This window comes from Gigantopelta aegis, chromosome 4 (assembly GCF_016097555.1).
Source record: "Gigantopelta aegis isolate Gae_Host chromosome 4, Gae_host_genome, whole genome shotgun sequence".
In the NCBI taxonomy this organism is placed as follows: domain Eukaryota; kingdom Metazoa; phylum Mollusca; class Gastropoda; order Neomphalida; family Peltospiridae; genus Gigantopelta; species Gigantopelta aegis.
In genome coordinates, this window is record NC_054702.1 from 6,833,627 (window position 1) to 6,853,603 (window position 19,977).

Consider the following 19,977-nt stretch of genomic DNA (forward strand, 5'->3'; position numbering starts at 1 on the left):
ATGCTCCCCTGGATAATATAGTTAAGAAATAGAAAATTCGCTTGGGGGTGGTGGGATGTAGGGGAGGTGATCAATCCCAAACACACAAACGCACACGCGCGCGCACACGCACACACACAGGGCCGGATTTAGACTTGGGGGGGGGGGACGGGACAGGGCCCCGGGGCACTTCAGGTTCACGAACATAGAAATTAAATTACATGACAAATAAAAAATGAACTAATTTTATAATGATTACATTTCTTTTTACAATAGAAGTCCTTCACCGGGAGGGGGTGTGTGGCTCTGGCAGGGGGGCCCGGGGCAATTACCCCTTTCCCCTGTGATAAATCCGTCACTACACACACATATACACACACGCACGCGCACACACCACACACACACGCACACGCACACACACACACACACACACACCCTGCACATGCACCAGAAAGGATGAAATCTGCCCTCTTTGTAATATGGATGTAGCAACTGTCCCACTATATCATAGTGTGCCCAGTTTACAGTACTATTTATAAGAGACCTGTACATTAAACCATATTTTTACAACGAACCATCACCATTTAAATTAATTCCACTATTGTCCATTGATAACACAAAACAGTTGATTGGACTATACGGGGCCGTAGCTAGGATTTTTTGTTGGGGGGGGGGGGGGGCAACTGAGTAGTTACTAGTCTGAAACTCCTTTTATTTAAGTTTCTATAATGCTTTTCGAAAAAATTTCGGGGGGGGGGGGGGCAATTTCCCCCATGCTAGCTACGGCCCTGCTATATGTAGATTTCTGATTAATGCTATGAAATACAGAACAGATCTAAATGAAAACGACATCTATATTATAAGTGTGTTAGTATAAGTATATAAATGTAAAATACACTCTTGCTATTGACGCACAATATATTAATTATTCTATGTGTGTTTTAACTTTATATATTATATATAATCCCGTCTGTGAACACTAATATAGTGTGTATATAATATGAACATGAACTGCATGTTTTGATAAATAAATATTACGGGACACTCGACCTAAGGGAGGAGGATCAGGCCCGTGTCGTTTTTGGCAGAATATGCGTGTCACTGTGTGTGTGTGTGTGTATGTATGTGTGTGTGTGTGTGTGTGTGTGTGTGTGTCACTGTGTGTGTGTGTGTGTGCGTGTGTCATTGTGTGTGTATGTGTGTGTATGTATGTATGTGTGTGTATGTGTCATTGTGTGTGTGTGTGTGTGTATATGTATGCGTGTGTCAACGAGTGTGTTAGTATTAGTGTGTGTGTGAGTGTATCTCTCTCTCTCTCTCTCTCTCTCTCTCTCTCTCTCTCTCTCTCTCTCTCTCTCTCTCTCTCTCTCTCTCTCTCTCTCTCTGTGTGTGTGTGTGTGTGTGTGTGTGTGTGTGTGTGTGTGTGTGTTTTGGGCTGGTGGTGAGGTAGTATTAACCCCGGGCATACGCCCTATGACATTAAAAATTACTTATGCCATTATTCCATCCAAACAAGAAAGACAATCTCCCCATATAAAGAGTTAAAGAGTTGTTTCCCCTGCATCACATATCGACGCCAAAACCCATCACTAATCTTACACATCCCGTACACCACAAAATCAAACCCCATAAACAACAACAGTAGCATATGTGGCTAACACTGCGTAAATCGCTGACACAAGCTACTGTATCATATACTAAAACGCAAAAGAAACGCAGGTTCTCATTAAATTGGATATAAAATATTAAAAAAACAAAACGAAATGAAGATTTCAACATTTATTTTGGAGCTACACCAATTCGGCACACATTGGTGTTGGAAATTTTTGATTGAATTCCTTTTTGGCTATTGTTTCATGTCATAAAGTAGGGTGGGGGTCCATGTTAAAAATGTGAAAGAGACGACCTGTAGCATTGTCAAAGTCAGTATCGCGTGTGACCACCCTGGGCATTCAAACAGGCAGTGCAACGTCTCCTCATTGAGTTGACAAGCCGTTGAAAGAATGCCTGAGGGAGTGAGTTCCATTCATGGACCAATGCTGCCTCCAGCGCCTGCATATTCTGAGGTTGTCCGCGAGCCTGAAGGCGACGTCCGATTTCATCCCAGACGTGTTCGATAGGCGCCATGTCCGGTGATAAGGCTGGCCACGGCAACGTTGGAATGTTGTGCTGAGCCAGCAACGCCTGTGTTGCCCTGGCAGTGTGCGGCCTGGCATTGTCTTGCTGCAGCAAGCGCACACGTGGGTGAGCGGCAAAGAAGGGAACGACGTGATTGTTGATGACGTCATTTTGGTACACGGCGGCATTAACGCGTTGTCTGAACACATGAAGTTGTGTTCTGTGGTTGAATGAGAACCCACCCCACACCATCACACTACCCCCGCCCCATCGGTCGGCCTGCAGAACGCAGCAGTCGGAGTAACGTTCATGTCGACGTCGCCATACTCGGATTCGGCCATCAGCGTTGGAAAGATTGTAACGGCTCTCATCAGTAAACAGAACTTGTTGCCACTGGCCACGTCGCCATCTTTGATGTTGTTGCGCCCACTGTTGACGTTGTTGGCGGTGCCGAGGGGTCAATATTGGTCCCACATAAGGACGGTGATTACGGAGTCCTGCTGCCCTCAGACGGCGTCGGACGGTATCGGCGGACACTGGACCACGTGGACCACGCACCTGGTGAGCGGTGTTAGCTGCTGGCAGCATCCGATTCCTAAGGTGGGTCACCCGGATGTACCGGTCTAGGGCTGCGGTTGTCACCCTCGGGCGGCCGGTGCGTGGTCGATCGTTCACAGATCCAGTGATTTGGTGACGTTGAGAAAGGCGTGCGATTGTCGAAACATGACATCCCAATTGTCTGGCTACAGCAGTACGGGTCTGTCCGGCTTGCAACATCCCGATGGCCATCCCTCGCTGGAGTTGCGTCAGTCGCGGCATTTTTAAAATGTGATTCTGTTGTCTGTCACTACTCAAATTGAATTTATGCGATTAAATCCAGGTGTGTAGGCTTTATAAGCATTTCAATGAGTGTGTTTGCACTGGATTCATGATACGGATGATCCAGCACGTGCAAACAACGTGTTTTGAGAATTCGTGACGTCACACAGGTAATGAAATTGACACGCAGGTGGGACTGCGGTGTGGGTGTGTGCCATGTCCTTTAACACAGTTGAGGTTCAATTCCACCAAAGCTACTGCTTTACAAAGTGCAATTCTTTCGCATTTTCAGGACCTGCGTTTCTTTTGCGTTTTAGTATATGTAATTACTTTATCGAAAAACGTGTGTTTGTTCATAATGAAAAATCTGTATCTTCCAAATGTGATAAACGTTTGAAACAGATACGAATTATACTATATAACCCCGACAACATAAGCATTGCATGGAGTAACTAAGAAGTAACAATTAAATTGGAAACATGCATAAATAAATGGTTGAAGGATTTATGTTGTTTTGTTCTTATAAATAGGAATTATTTACCATGTGTGTAATTCAACGTCTTTGAAGGCTACGTGATCTCATTGAACGTTATTAACATTGACTGAAAGAAAGAAATGTTTTATTTAACGAGGCACTCAACACATTTTATTTACGGTTATATGGCGTCAGACATATAGTTAAGTAACATTGTGTTTCCCTCATAATTCTGGTTTGTTATAGTTTAGTTTTGTTTAATGACACCAGTAGAGCTCATTGATTTAGTAATCATTAGCTATTGGATGTCAAACATTTGGTAATTATGACGTATAGTCTTAGAGAGGAAACCCGCTACATTTTCCCATTAAAATCAAGGGATCTTTTGTATGTACCATCCCACAGATAATGTCATTTGGCATTCCAGTCGTAGTGCACTGGCTGAAACTAGAAATGGCACAAATGGGCCCACCGACGGGGATCGATCCCTCATAGACCGCGCATAAAGCGAGCGCTTTACCACTGAGCTACGTCCTGCCCCCTTGCAAGGTAGAGTACTCGGTCTGTGTTTATGCGACACGATTCACAAGTCTTCTGTCCAACAACCGGCCTCGGTGGCGCAGTGGTTAAGCCATCGGACTACAGGCTGGTAGGTACAGGGTTCGCAGCCCGGTACCGGCTCCAACCCAGAGCGAGTTCTTAAGGGCTCAATGGGTAGGTCACTACACCCTCTTCTCTCTCACTAACGACTAACCAACTAACAACTAACCCACTGTCCTGGACAGACAGCCCAGATAGCTGAGGTGTGTGCCCAGGACAGCGTGCTTGAACCTTAATTGGATATAAGCACGAAAATAAGTTCAAAATCAAATAAAAAATCTGTCCAACATACAGACGAGAGTTACCATAACCCGTGCAGACAGAGGAATTGTAGCAGAAGTAAGCACGTGCTCACAGCATCCACCTTGACTAATGATCCGCTCCCGGCGGCCTGTCGGTTGTTCTTGTTTTTACGGCCAGACACTAGAGGGGGCGCGAGGGTGACCCGCTGATTGGTGGCACACGACTAGCAATTAAATTACCTCCAGCAATCCGCCCTGCAGTGGTGTTTACTCAACACACAAACACACAGTGTACACAGTGTGTTCTATTTCCCACCAGACACGGATTGACTTCAAGACACAAACAAAACAAAAACACCATAGTAGCCTAAAGCCATTTTCAGACAGAATAAAAAACAATCCGTAACAAATAAGCACATGTTGCGATTGGGGAAACAAGGACAGGGATGTGACGGTGGACAGCAAAATAAGTTGAAAATAAAAACTAAAAGCTGCCAGATCAGAAATATGATGGAACGAAAAGGAGGAAAAGAAAAGGGAGCAAGGAGGAACAACACCCCCCCCCCCCCCCCCCCCCCCCGCCAAACAACGCCAAGTCTTGCAACTGGTATGACTGACCTGGGGGTATTAAAACGAAGTGTTCTGTGTTAAAAGGGCGGAACGTAGCTCAGTGGCAAAGAGCTGGCTTGATGCGCGGCCGGTCTAGAATCGATCCCTGTCAGTTGGTCCATTAGCCTATTTCTCATTCTAGCCAGTGAACCACTACTCGTATATCACAGAACTCTTGCTACTAATGGAAAAATCTCTATGACTATATGTCACAGCTACCAAATGGTTGACATCCAATAGCCGATGATTAATAAATCAACGTGCTCTAGTGGTGTCGTTAAACAAAACAAAACAAAGTATTAATTCTAAGTTCTTTTAAAACAATTATATTCTTATAAAACATTATTAAAATATAATCTGATGATTTTTCAGCTGAAAACCAGTAAAATAATTAGCCTTTTTTGAATGAACATTTTGTGAACATGCAATCAAGAATTTGCCAAAACTTACCTTCAACTTTGTATCGTGAAAGCATTTAGTTTAACTGTTAACGTTTTTGTTCATTCAGATGTATGACATGATGGCTTTACTTCGTAAGTTATGTATTCCCTCAATTAAAATATCTACTACTTACTTGATCATATTAGCATATTCCCGACATATTTTAAATTTATAATTAGATTTTATGTTCGTTACTAGGCAAAAACGTCCCTTCTTACTTACAGATATTGAAAATCGCGTCTTGACATAACTTAAGCACAGAGTTTTAATCAATGTTTATACTGTATACATGTGCCTAATTCACTAAAACTCTCGCAACTTTGCGATCTCGAAGTGCAATGCTAAAAGACTTGCAAAGAGGATGTTCTGTTGTCTAGCAGAGCCTAAGAGACCTTTGTGAATTAGGCCCCAGATTTCGAAACTACATATGTATATATTTCTGTATATAGGCCTTTAAACCATGCTTTTTTGTATGCAAGTTTTTAAACAATGTCTATTTTGCGAGCATCTTTTTAAACAATGTCTATTTGTTAACAACATTTTAAACAATGTCTATTTTGTGTGCAGGTTTTGAAAACGATGTCTATTTTTGTACAGGTTTTAAAACAATGTCTATTTTATGAACAACTTTTAAAACAATGTCTATTTTATGTACAATTTAAATCATGTAAAAGTGTATACAGGATTTTATGTATCTATTCTGCATACACGTTTTAAAACCATGCGTATTTTGATACTGTTTTCTAAACCATGTTTATTTTGTGTATTGGCTTTTAAACCATGGCTTTCCAGTAAATATATTTTAAACCATGTCAGTTCTGAATACTGGTTTTAAACCTTGTCTGTTTGTGTTAAACTGTGTAGATTCTACAAACACAGAAACCATTGCTTGATGATGGAGACGATATCATCCTCGCCTATCAGATGGGAAGTAACACCAGAGGGCGCCTCGCAACCCCCCACAGGCACGTACAAGAAAAGAAAGATAACAACACACGCATTATGATCTGGCCTATTTGTTTGTATTAATCAACGCCACGGTTGTCTTCCTGATAGGCTATTTTCTCTCCGTGCCATCCAGGCGGGCTGGGCTCAACTTTCTACTGTAATTATGATATGAGACGGGAAACCGCGAGTCTCCGTCATTTGCTCTGCCAACAGCGTTATCAATGAGAATGATACAAGACGTGTTTGCGGCGCATCACAGGTGAACAAAGATACAGTGCAATCACGTTTTATCACCACTCAGGTATTTACCTACAGCCTAGAGAAGACCTGTGTTCTCGAACGGTTCATAGTGATTATGTCATTAGATACACAAAGCAAACTACACGAATGGTCATTAGATATCGTTTATTTTACGAAGAGTCGTTTCAAAACCTTTCTAGCGAGAGAGAGAGAGAGAGAGAGAGAGAGAGAGAGAGAGAGAGAGAGAGAGAGAGAGAGAGAGAGAGAGAGAGAGAGAGAGAGAGAGAGAGAGAGAGAGAGAGACAGCGCGAGCGAGCTGGGTACATTTTTAAAGAATGGGTGGTACGCCAAATGGTATCTAATGCTATTCTCAGACTACCAACTGCCAGCAGAAAGTTGGCCAACATTTTGCTGTCATGACTTCTACGACTGTCCCGTTGCTAGTCTGAGCGCTCTCACAACTCAATGCTTGTCGTATAACCAATCGCATTAGTTGTTAAACTGAGCGCACCCGTCGTAAATCGGGAGTTGGGGAAATTACAATGCAACCATCGAGTTGGCCAACTTGTTGGTGACAGTTGACAGTCTGATCCTAGCATAACTGACACAGATGTATTTTATACTGAAGGAAAGAAAACGGTATCACACCAAGAACTCTAACAAGAGAGAGTCTTCAACCAAAACCATTATCCCTAACGTCAGAAAGTTAACCGTGTTACTGACATCCAGTCTCACATTACTGGCATTCAGTCTCACATTACTGACATTCATATCAGTCTCACATTACTGACATTCATATCAGTCTCACATTACTGACATTACATCGTTGTACTCCATACAGATATTACGACGCTAATACTGTCTGGAGTTTGGTATAGAAACCAATATGGTACCCCGATTGATGACATGTTGGTATAGAAACCAATATGGTACCCCGATTGATGACATGTTATGTCAGCTATACAACTTTTAACAATACGGACTTGTTGCTGTATTTTGGGTATTGATGACATATTTATTCCGTCATTCTCTCTTTTATAGCATCATAACGACTTTATATTTGTTTAAATCTTCTTTAATCTACAATACCAAGTGATCCATTAGTTGTTTCTCTCAGTAAATATTTATTATATATCCTCAAAATATAGGATAAACAAACTTTTGAAACGTCTTTCCAACTTGAAGTTATTTTGAGAGCCGCCGGTGGTGTCTGGCAGTTTTAAATGAGAGGACGACTTGGATTTGATATGTACATCATCACATCTCACAGCTAATCAGTTGTCTTTAGATCGGTGCAAACACATGTCTCACCAGATGTCCTCACAAACGTGTATGTATGAAAATAAAACTAAATCATTCTAAATTAAGTACATTGTTTTATTGATATATTTGAACAGATGATCGTTTAGCTTATTTGAAGTTACATTTTCATGATTTTTAAAGTGCAGTTTTAAATTTAACGTAAAATGTATAAGCCTGATCACAGAGATTAATTTGTTAAATGAAAATATAGCGTGTAACTATCGAAATAAAACCGTTAACTCTTAAACAAAGAGTATTCCTACGGATATTTCGATATGGATGCTGTTGATTGTATGTAAAACAAGCAAGATTCCTGTCCTGACAACAAGCCTTACGTATAAAATCTCTTTATCATCGCCAAAAACGATGAAGCGATAGGGTGATGTCGATGATGGCCATGAAGAAATTACGATGAAGCGTTTCATCGCCATCGCTTCATAATCATCGCTCCTAATATTAGCTCTATCAGCATTTGTTAGTGCGATACATATGGACAAAGTCAAACTAAGGTATTATCGGGGGCGGGACGGAGCCCAGTGGTAAAGCGCACGCCTGCTGCGCTGTCGGTCTATGATCGATCCCCATCGGTGGACCGATTGAGCCATTTCTCGTTCCAGCAGGTGCACCACGACTGGTATATCAAAGGCCGTGGTATGTGCCATCCTGTCTGTGGGATGGTGCATATAAAAGATCCCTAGCTACTAATGGATTTTTTTAGCGGGTTTCCTCTCTAAGACTATATGTCAAATGTTTGACATTCAGTAGCCGATGATTAATGAATCAATATGCTCTAGTGGCGTCGTTAAACAAAACAAACTTTATTTAGTGTATTCTTCCTCATTACTGACACTCGCCCTAGTAACAGCCCTTAATTGTCAAATTTATTATTTTTCACGGTGACCAAAACGTTTGAGCAATGCCATATTTTGGTACTCTACCTAAAGGGACATACCCTAGTTTTTAAACACTAACGCATATTTTGGCCTATTATAACTGCTTTTCATAACTTAAATCATACTTTCTTAGATTTTATTGTTTAGATTATCAATTCCGTACATTCGAAATGTTATTGGTCATCCTGATGTTTTTAATATCACAAAATGCATTTCTCATATTTTTAAAAACGCACGTGCGTCTGAGAAGTAACACTTATGGAGTCAAGTTTTAGTCTATTTTTAGAGGATATTTCACCATTTCAAACTCACAGACTCATGTTTCACTCTATCGTAACTTTATCCAAATGTGTTATAGGTTTGTAGATTAACTAAACTTAGTGTTCATTTTCACGGGTTGAAACTAGGGTGTGTCCCTTTAATAGATGTGAATTTGTACAACAGCTTCTATGCATTTATTGCACATAGTTTTGTTAATATGGAAATCAGATCGTAATATGGAAATGAAGACCATGAAAATATTTAAATTATTGAAAAGGGCGACAACTCTAAATTATAACTTGCTTCGTTCCGGCGAACACCGGACATGATCTCGAACTGATCTGAACAGAAGTCTCAAACACAAGTGATACATTTTTAACTGTTCGGTATCTTTAAGTACAAGATGACGTTGCAAAATTGTTTGGTTTAAGTCTTTGTTAAGGTCAAAGTAGCATATTATCATACCTGTCACCTTTGAGAAAGTCCACCTTTTGACACAGGTGCTAGACGTTCAAAGAGACGGGGAATGTTTTCGCACATACACCACGTCCATGTTGACATGCACCTGTATCTAATTATATTCGGCTAGAATGAAGTCATTAAGTGCATTTAGTAATATCTAGGTAGCGAATATATGGTAACTAGACAGGCGTGTGTACAGAAAATTATGTAGGGAGGGGTGTAGAAGGGGGTTCAAGTCATTCTCCCCGGAAAATATATTTAAAAAGAAAATTCGCTTTGAGCAAATGAGGGGGTAGTCAACCCCCGGACCCCCTGCTCACGCGACTCAGCCATGTAGGCTATTCTATCCCATTAGCAGCAACGTCACCATTAATGGCACAGTCTTTAAATGCACTCTCCCACACATTAGATAAAACACACCAAGTCCTTCGATATAGCGGTCGTATGGTACATCAGGAATTCCTTAAAAAACAACAATGAATCTACCAAGGGAATCGATACCGCAGTCTTACACATCTCAGGTGGGAAGTCCACCGCCGTTAACAAAGTACCCACTTTCAAAAGAGTGTCCAGATATAGAACTGTAATATCAAGCACATGCAAGATAAGTACCAAAAACAGGCAAACCACGAAACATCACCATGGAAACTCGTACATCAAAGCTGCGCCGTTAGTGGTGATAGCTTAATATTGGTTGTGGAACCGACAATCGGGCGCATCCTAAAGCATTGTCCTCCATTGACGGTGATGTTTTGGCAAGTGATTCCGCTGGAACGTGCGTGTTGTTGGTTACCTTTATTACCACATGGTGTTGGAAACGAAGCCCAGAACGTAACGGGCGGAACAAAGACCTAAACTATGTTGCCGTTAATAACACCAGACAACGATTTGGCTGTAATTTGCACTCAGACGGGCATAACACGGAGAAAAACTGCATCCAGACGGTGGCTCAAGGCGCGTGGTCTGTGTCCAGTTAGTGGTCAGTTTTGAAGAGATGGACATAGAACTATGTGAGAGAACATTCCACGCGAGGTAGGAGTGTTTGGAGCGCGTGCGAACACTCATCCCGGAGGAGGAACGTGGTACATCAAACCCGAGTGCACGCAGACATTGTCATATCCAATATGTCGACAGGGACGAAGTATGGGTGCGGTATGCAATAACAGACAGGGGCGGTATCTATCAGGAAGTCGTCCCAGTGGGAGGGGATTTGTTGGAAGAACAGCATGAGGTACATCCACGTACTTCTTTTTATCAGTGTGAAGAAGCATTTTTGTGATGTGTGATCTGATGGCAAAACAAAACAGCTGTTAGTATCCCATGGACAAAATTCGTGAGATGAATATGATCCAAATTATAACGTTTTTAGAAAACATGGTCTCTATTTGTATCCTGTTCAAAGAACCATATGGTATGGGTATGTTTTTCTGTCAGTCGTTTCGTAACTCGTGTTTCAAGAAATTACAATGATAAAAAGGCACTTGTTTTTTTACTTTTGTTTATATATATGGCAATTCCCTTAATATTTTTTTAAATTTTCTTTCGGGTTTTTTTGCTTCACGATTCAGCTTTTATCTAAAGTTTTTTTTGTTTAAAGCACATTGACTATTGGATGTCAAAGCACATCGACTATTGGATGTCAAACATTTGATAATTCTGACACGTAGTCATCAGAAGAAACCCGCTACATTTTTCATAATGTAGCAAGGGATCTTTTATATACATACACTTTCCCCATGACATCCTGTCTATGGGATAGTGCATATAAAAGATCCCTTGCTGCTAATCGAAAGGAGTAGCCCATGAAGTGGCGACAGCGGGTTTTGTCCTCAGTATTTGTGTGGTCCTTGACCATATGTCCGACGCCATATAACCGTAAATAAAATGTGTTGAGTGCGTCGTTAAATAAACCATTTCCTTTCATTTTCTTTCCCACCGAAAAACATTAAAGTATCTCCTATATATGCATTTCCAAGTCACGGGGCACAGGTTGGGACGTACTGTATGTCAGAATCACCAAATGTCTGACATCCAATAGCTGATTTTTGATTAATTAATGTGCTCCAGTGGTGTCGTTAAACAAAACAGATTTTTGGTTGGGACAAAGAAAAAACCGTAGTCCGCCAAGAACCAGTGGTAAAGCATTCGCTTGATGCGCGGTCGGTTTGGGATCGATCCCCGTCGGTGGGTCCATTAAAAGATCCCTTGCTTCTAATGAAAAAATGTAGCGGGTTTCCTCTCTATGACTGTGTCAAAAATGACCATATGTTTGACATCCAATAGCCGGTGATTAATTAATCAATGTGCTCTAGTGGTGTCATGAAAAAAAAGAAACTTTTTTTTTTTTTATCACACACGCGTAATACGGTGGTCTTATAACCACATAAGTCATTATTTGAACACGTGCTTTTCAAATCATCGAGTGGACGCTATTGAACTGTATTACCATTCCATCTTTGGCTCGGAAACAGCAGGCTTCTGATTACTGAAGGGATGAGTAATTTCCACAAGTGTGCTGTATATCTACTTAATTACACGAGCCAGGACACTTCACCATAATTAGATACGCTATTGTAACCGCTACTGCGTTATCGGTCTTTACGATTTCACACTGCGAAACTTTAATGACGTCAGGAAGGGAGACAACCCGACACTGATGAATTCGTCAGGTGTTGCGCGCGTGCGTGGTGCCAGAACTGGATGACACGTGTCTCCAAGGGAAACAATGCTGATAATAGGTAATCTCCCATTGACTGAACATGGGACGAAGCAAATTGTTCCATGGTAAACAATGTTGCATGCCATTAATGAGTATGTAGCAACGAGGTTAAATGAAGAATAAAAATAAATTCAGCTAATTGATTTTTAAAATGTAATTTAGTGAATGATTTAATATATATAAGAAAACAACATTATTACATTTCAAACCAAGTCACAGTGAATGCTCACTGGCATACTTGTTTTGGCTGTGCATACATCTGATTTCACATGTTTCAATGAATATCAATACAGACATCAATGTTTGATCATTTTCTGTGTTTGTGGTCTTTTTATATAGAGCACTGCATAGTACACTAGTAACAATTTAAAGGGACATTCCTGAGTTTGCTACATTGTAAGATGTTTCCGACTAATAAAATATTTCTACGATTAAACTTACATATTAAATATATTTTCGTGTTTAGAATATCAGTGTCTCTATATTCAATATGTTTCTGGTCGTCTTAACATTTGTAAGAAGCCCAAAATATATTTTAGGAAATAAAATGAAAATTAACCTAGTGCAAATATTAGAACGATCAGAAACACGTTTAATATACAGCAACTAATATTCTTAACAAGAAAATATATTTAATATGTAAGTTTAATCGTAGAAAATTTTTATTAGTCGATAACATCTTAAAAAATTGCAGTAAACTCAGGAATGTTCCTTTAGTAGTTGTGGATGATATATCCATTATAACCATAATTGACACTTTAAACATACACTATTACAACAAAGTAGTGGTGCTTAACGTTTGCTGACATAAATATAATATTAACATTTTGAAAAAAAAAAGAACATTAAAATAATATATCTTGATAATTCCTTTGCAGGTCCTTCTATTGATACCGGAATGATGTAAGCTAGCTTATAGTGGAGGCGAAGGGATGTGGATGTGGGGTAAGCCTACCATGTTATGTGTTTTAACCGAAGAGGCGTTCTGGAATATTAGATTCTGAGCCATATTAATTTTTAATTTTTTTTAACAATTAAAATCTTAAACGTGGGAACTGAAAGAGGAGACTATGACACTTTCAACTCACTCCACCCCCGTCGTCTGTTCGTGATTATTGGTATGTTCCTTTGCATAGATTCATTCGTCCATTTGCACCAGAAGTCTATTAACCTTATATCGGAGTGAGCCCAAGTTTGGAAAAGGAAAACGCCTGCTTGGCCTTCGTTAAATGTCGACGGGTGGGGTAAAACGGTTCACGGCTTAGCCGCGTGGGCCAGGTAAACTCGTCCGTGGTTGTTTTAAACGAAATTACAACATTGTCTCCGACACACTCATTCACAATTTCACCTTCACTGGTTCTGCAAATGTCACGCTTCTGATGATAAACGAAACCTGCAGACGCTTTGTGCGCTGTTTGGAGTTACGGTGGACTTCGTTTACACAAGAGTTATTCTGAAATGAAATTTTCAAGCCACAAATCCTAAGTCAAACAATTTTCAAATGCCTGCAACGTTTGGGGACTATGACTGTTGGAAGTGGTTTTCGTTTACCTATATTTTTACCTTCTGACACCACCTTGGCGCTAGTCGAGATGGCAATACTGTGATATATATAAACTTCCTTAAAGGAGAACATCCCCATGACAACGTCATAATAATGCTTCCACGGGATTAAGCCTTAAGGTATATGTTGGCAATATTATAAAGTTCGTCACGGGAGACAGGTGTTTGTGTGTATGTGTGCATATGCGTGAATATGTGTATATGTATGTGCGTTTAGTATGTATCTGAACATATGTGCATGTTTCCATGTGTGTCTGTGTGTATGGTTATGCACATGTGTATGTATGTTTGTGTGTATGTGTGTATGCATGTTTGAATGTGTGTATGTGTATGTACATGTGTGTATGTGTGTGTGTGTGTGTGTGTGTGTGTGTCTGTGTGTGTGTATGTGTGTGTGTCTGTGTGTGTGTGTGTGTCTTTATGTGTGTGTGTGTGTGTGTTTGTGTGTGTGTGTGTGTGTGTTTGTAGGAGATGGGGGCTTAAATAAACCTCACCTAAGACTACTAATATATTCGATTCAAAATCCCGACAAGGAAGCATACCCCTCCCTCTCCAACAAGTGGCTCGCAACATTCTGTTTTCAGTTTTCATTATCACTGAGATTGTGATCTCTCATTGGCTTTGGTGGTTCAGTGCTTAAACCATCAGCTTTAAAGGGACATTTCCGAGTTTGCTGCAAGTTTTAAGATGTTATCGACTAACAGAGACGTTTTAACGATTGTAATTACATATCAAATATATATTTCTGCATAAAATATTAGTGGCTGTATATTAAACGTGTTTCTGATCGTTTAATATTTGTATTAGGTTAAATTTCATCGTATTTCCTAAAATACTGTTTTTTCATACGTACGAAATTATTTGAAGACGAAATCCAGTTTGGGCTTCTTACAAATATTAAAACGATCAGAAACACATTGAATATACAGACATTGATATTCTAAACAAGAAAACATATTTAATATGTGAGTTTAATCGTAGAAATATTTTATTAGTCAGAAACATCTTACAATGCAGCAAACTCAGGAATGTCCCTTTAAGGCTGGCCGATAAGCAATGAGTTTCTACCCTGGTGCGGCTCCCACCCCCAGTAGCGGTTCCTGGGGAGACGTAAGACCATTACATCGACTTCTGTCTCGCTAACCATTAATTTCTGTTTTGCACAGATAACCGAGATACACATGAGGGGTTTGTCCAAGGCAGCCTTCTTGAAGTTCAACTGAATCAAGTTAAAACATGAGCCGTCGATCATCGTCGTTATATTCAAAATCTATCTAACCGGCCAGCTGAATGCTTCCCTAGCTGGTCTTTGTTTGCTTTGTTTAACGACACTACTAGACGTCAAACATCTGATAATTTTGACATATGGTCTTAGAGAGGAAACCCGCTACATTTTCACATTACCAGCGAGGACTTTTGATATACCAGTCGTGGTGCACAAGCTGGAAAGAGAACTAGCCCAATGGGCCCACCGACGGGGACCGATCCCAAACCAACCACGCATCAAGCGAGCGCTTTACCACTGGACTACGTTCCGCCCCTTTAGCTGATCTTCTGCAGTGATTTACTGGGTCACTTCAAATCCACACATTAAATACGTTGGCCACACCATCCTGCAAGATTGGTTTGCCAAAAACCGCCTAGTTTTTCTTCAAGTGGAATCATCACAATGACTACAACAAAATTATATACTATGGACGACAACATTAAAATACCCTTAAAATTAATTGAAGAAAAAAGGGACAATACGTTGTTCATTTTGGATATATAACAAAATGCATCCTTGGCTACCCTACATCCACACAGAAATTGCTCGAAGTACAATAGTGTCCGAGGCTTGTTCAGGAGACTAGACACTCGTTAGGCTGGACTGGGTGTTTGCCGCTAACATTAAATGAATGTGATGTGAAAGAACACGATGGTACCAGTCGAATTGTTCGCGAGCGCTCGCCAAGATGAACACGCTTCTGGTATACTGATAGTGATACTTTATGAAAATAAGCTAACTGAAAAGGTAAGTTACGTCGTATAAAGTTGGACTTACTGTCTTCAGTCGCAACTTCTGTTTAAGGTACGTTCTACGTCTGATAAATCAAGATCATGGATTTTAAGACTTTGGTTTATTTTCGCAGTGAGAGAATTATATTAAAAAATAAATACGAGATTTTCGTCCTATTAAAAATACGACAGACATAAACGTAAAACACATGAGTGGGGAGTGTGATATGAGGGGAGTGTGGTATGAGGGGAGTGTAATATGAGGGGAGTGCGATATGAGGGTGACGGGTAGCACTGCGGCCACTAAGTTGAGATGACCAGAATATGCAAATATCATAGGCGTACGGGCTCCCATTTGTATAGGGGGATGGGGGGGGGGGGGGGGGGGGGGACAACATTTATTCATAGGGTTGTAAACGAACCACTACGCATTTTTAAATGGATTACAACTAACTTTGGGTGTAGCATGATGGAAATACATGGTAAAACGATCTCAGGTTAGCACATTTTACCGGAATATCTGTATTTCATTTTTGCCGGAATTTGAGATTTTGCTCCAACACTTGGTGTCCTGTCTCATACTCGTATGCGTATTCTATCAGTTGAAAGGCGAATCAATACCCATCCCAGCCTTTCTGGAATGTTTGACACCAATATAAAGTTACACGTTTCGTAAATATGACTCATGTCGGATTAAAGTTTTGAAAAAGAAAGATTTAGTTTTAATTACGTGGGAACTAACAACGTACCTCCAACAGCCTTTAATATAACACAATAAAACCTTTTTTTTGATAATTATTCGAAACCGAATGCGTCTAAGTGAAGTCAATTTGTTACTTTGCGACAGAGTGTGATGTCCTAAGCTGATAAAATCCATTGAGATTTTCGTCCTTTAACTGACACTATAATAAAGATCGGGAAAGTGGTGTAAATTTCAGACGGAAAAAATTTAAATGTATGTCTGTGTCGCGACCAATGTCTATTCTGTGTGATTATCTACATAGCTGACTGTCGTAAAGAACACATTGACATTGGCTAAGCAGAGAAGAAGAAAGAAGTATATCGAGAAAATAAATCGTGAAATAAAAGTAGAAAGACAAAGAAGAAATTTGAAAGAAAAAAGAAATAGAAAAAACAAAGATAGAAGAAAAAAGAAAGAAGTAGAAAAAAGAAGGCAATACACACACACACACACACACACAAAAGGAGGAAATATAAGGGGTGGATCCAGAAAAGTCTTCAGGTGATTCGAATCCCCCTTTCCAAACAAGATGTCATTAAAAAAGTTAATTTTTCACATTCAGAGATGGTTGGCTCACAACTTAAAAGTTTATTTTTGTTTAACGACACCACTAGATTTATTAATCATCGGCTGTTGTATGTCAAACGTTTCGTAATTCTGACATATAGTCTTAGAGAGGAAACTCGCTACATTTGGTCATTGGTAGCAAGGAATCTTTCACCCAGACCACCCCACTAGTGCTTGTGGAATCGCCGCTCGTAGGTGGCATGTTTCAGATTCTAAACTACCATTTACAAAAAAATAAAGTTTGTTTTATTTAACGACGCCACTAGAGCACATTGATTTTTTATCTTATCATCGGCTATTGGACGTCAAACATATGGTCATTCTGACACTGTTTTTAGAGGAAATCCGCTGTCGCCACATAGGCTACTCTTTTACGACAGGCAGCAAGGGATCTTTTATTTGCGCTTCCCACAGGCAGGATAGCACAAACCATGGCCTTTGTTGAACCAGTTATGGATCACTGGTCGGTGCAAGTGGTTTACACCTACCCATTAAGCCTTGCGGAGCACTCACTCAGGGTTTGGAGTCGGTATCTGGATTAAAAATCCCATGCCTCGACTGGGATCCGAACCCAGTACCTACCAGCCTGTAGACCGATGGCCTGCCACGACGCCAACCATTTACAAAACCACAGCGTGATAATCCAGAACAATCAAACAAACAATCAAACAAACAAACAAACAAGCAGCAATAGCGACAACAGTTACCAATATACGCGTCTGTGTATTCCAAACGCCATTCGTTAGATTAGATATGGATACAACATACCTAGGTATTATCAGTATCTAGTATTTGGGTTATTTTCCATTACTAAAGAACGTGATCAACGCACATGTTTTGTAATCATTAATAATAAATAAATGTATAAAATAAAATAAAATAAAATAAACAACAAATAAATAAATAAATAAATAAATAAATAAACAACATGGAACAATTTAGTTTCAACCACTTGATCATTGGTGCGTGAGATACTTACAGACTAATTTATCTACATGTATTATGTGAAAGCGCGTACAATTACTAGTATGTAGGAGCATATATATGTAGGCCTAATATATCATTTCTAGTACTTACCAAACATTAATAGTTTGATTTTTTTTTAAATACGCTCGTAGTAATATTTAGCACACATTATTTGGAACTAAAAAATAGATAATACAATCTGGACCTGAACAATAGATAATACAATCTGGACCTGAACAATAGATAATACAATCTGGACCTGAACAATAGATAATACGATCTGTCTACAGCATGTAGAAGTAAACAGTAACTTTAAAAAGGTAAAATGGTAAAAATTACAATTTCAAAGTTAAAAATAGCTTTTCGCGTTGAATTTAAACCCGGTTAATTTGATCTTTTTTTTTATGAGAATAACTTTGAAATAAATCGTACTTGCAGATATTAAATAAATCGCATGTATTTAGATTATAAATACATACTAATATATACACACTTCTCTCTTCCCTAATACTCCTCCATATTGTCAATTGTATCTTTAAGCTGAATCAACTATCAACGTTTAGAACTGGTATATAGAGACAATTAAATGTTTTAGCCTTGTTCTTAGTAGTTATTTTCGAACGTAATCAAATTACACAAAAAGCGTTGATCGCGTGTTTACAGACGGGCATGCAAAGAACAACCTCACACCACAGTTAAGCGTACCCCGCCTCTACGCCAATACCCGCCCCTCCCCGCTAAAGTCGATACCGCCGCCGAACAAAACTCCAGATTTGTTCTTTATTTTTGTTCCGTGTGTATCTGCAATGTTTTCCTTTGTAATCCAGAAAAAGACTTTAGTTTATACAGACTAGTGTACAACTGCGCCACACAACGCTGGTGTTCAGTGCCGTGATGGGGACAAACAGTGGAAACCACTGACTCCCGCTAACTCGAAGAATACGGTATTGTGCACATTTCACAAACACAATCGAAACGCACCGATAAAAGACCCGCGCAAACAAAGCGAGTCTCGTTCAAATTTGCAGTAGAGGATGAAGGATCTAACAGTCAAACAATCGAGGACAGATCCGCAAGAGGTGGATTTGCCGAAGATCTCTTTGATCTCCAAGGTAAACGTAGAAGGTGAGTGGGGAGACTGATTCGGCAAACTGTTCGTGTGGCGACGAAACAAACAACATGTCCGTCTCAGCGCTCATTGGCTGCACCGGTTTTTACTACGACTCCCGGGCCAAGGCTACTACGACGGCTACCTGCGTGTTGTATCGACCTATACACGTGGACGTCTGGTACTAGAGGAGTACAGCCAAGTCGTCCAAATGTCCAACCTGCCTCGGTGGTATAGTGATTCACACATCGGACTTAAGGCTAGTAGGTACTGGGTTCGCGTCCCGGTATTGGCTCTCTTTTATATGCACCATCCCACAGACAGTATGACACATACCACGGCTATTGGTATACAATTAACAACTAAACCACTGTCCTGAACAGACGGTCCAGATAGCTGAGGTGTGTGTCCAGAGCAGAGTGCTTGATCCTTAGTTGGATATAAGTACGAAAATAATAATGATTATAAATGACATACTACGACATGTAGACACGGATGATAAGCGTACGAGACGGTGGGGGAGCGGTCAACTGTCTCCCCCCCCATTCCCCCCCCATTCCCCCCCCCCCCATGTCTTGAGCAGATATTTACATTCGGACAGAAACGAAGCAAAATGAGCCGGTTTAAAAACTTTTCACAATGTATTTTTATCATTCTAATAAAGATATTACTTGTAATCCATGTAAAAATGCGTAGTAATTCGTTTGGTAGTAATGCAAATATGATTAAACGTTGTTATCCTAATTCTGGCCTTTTTGTTTAATTCTGGCGAAAATCAACGTGTCCCCACCTTGCACAAAAACGGAATCCCGTCTGTCTATCACATGGATCCAGAGTGCAAGAGAAGTACAATACATGTACCAACACAGAACAAACAAACACAAACAGAACAATACGATACTAACAATGGAAAACTATATGCTAC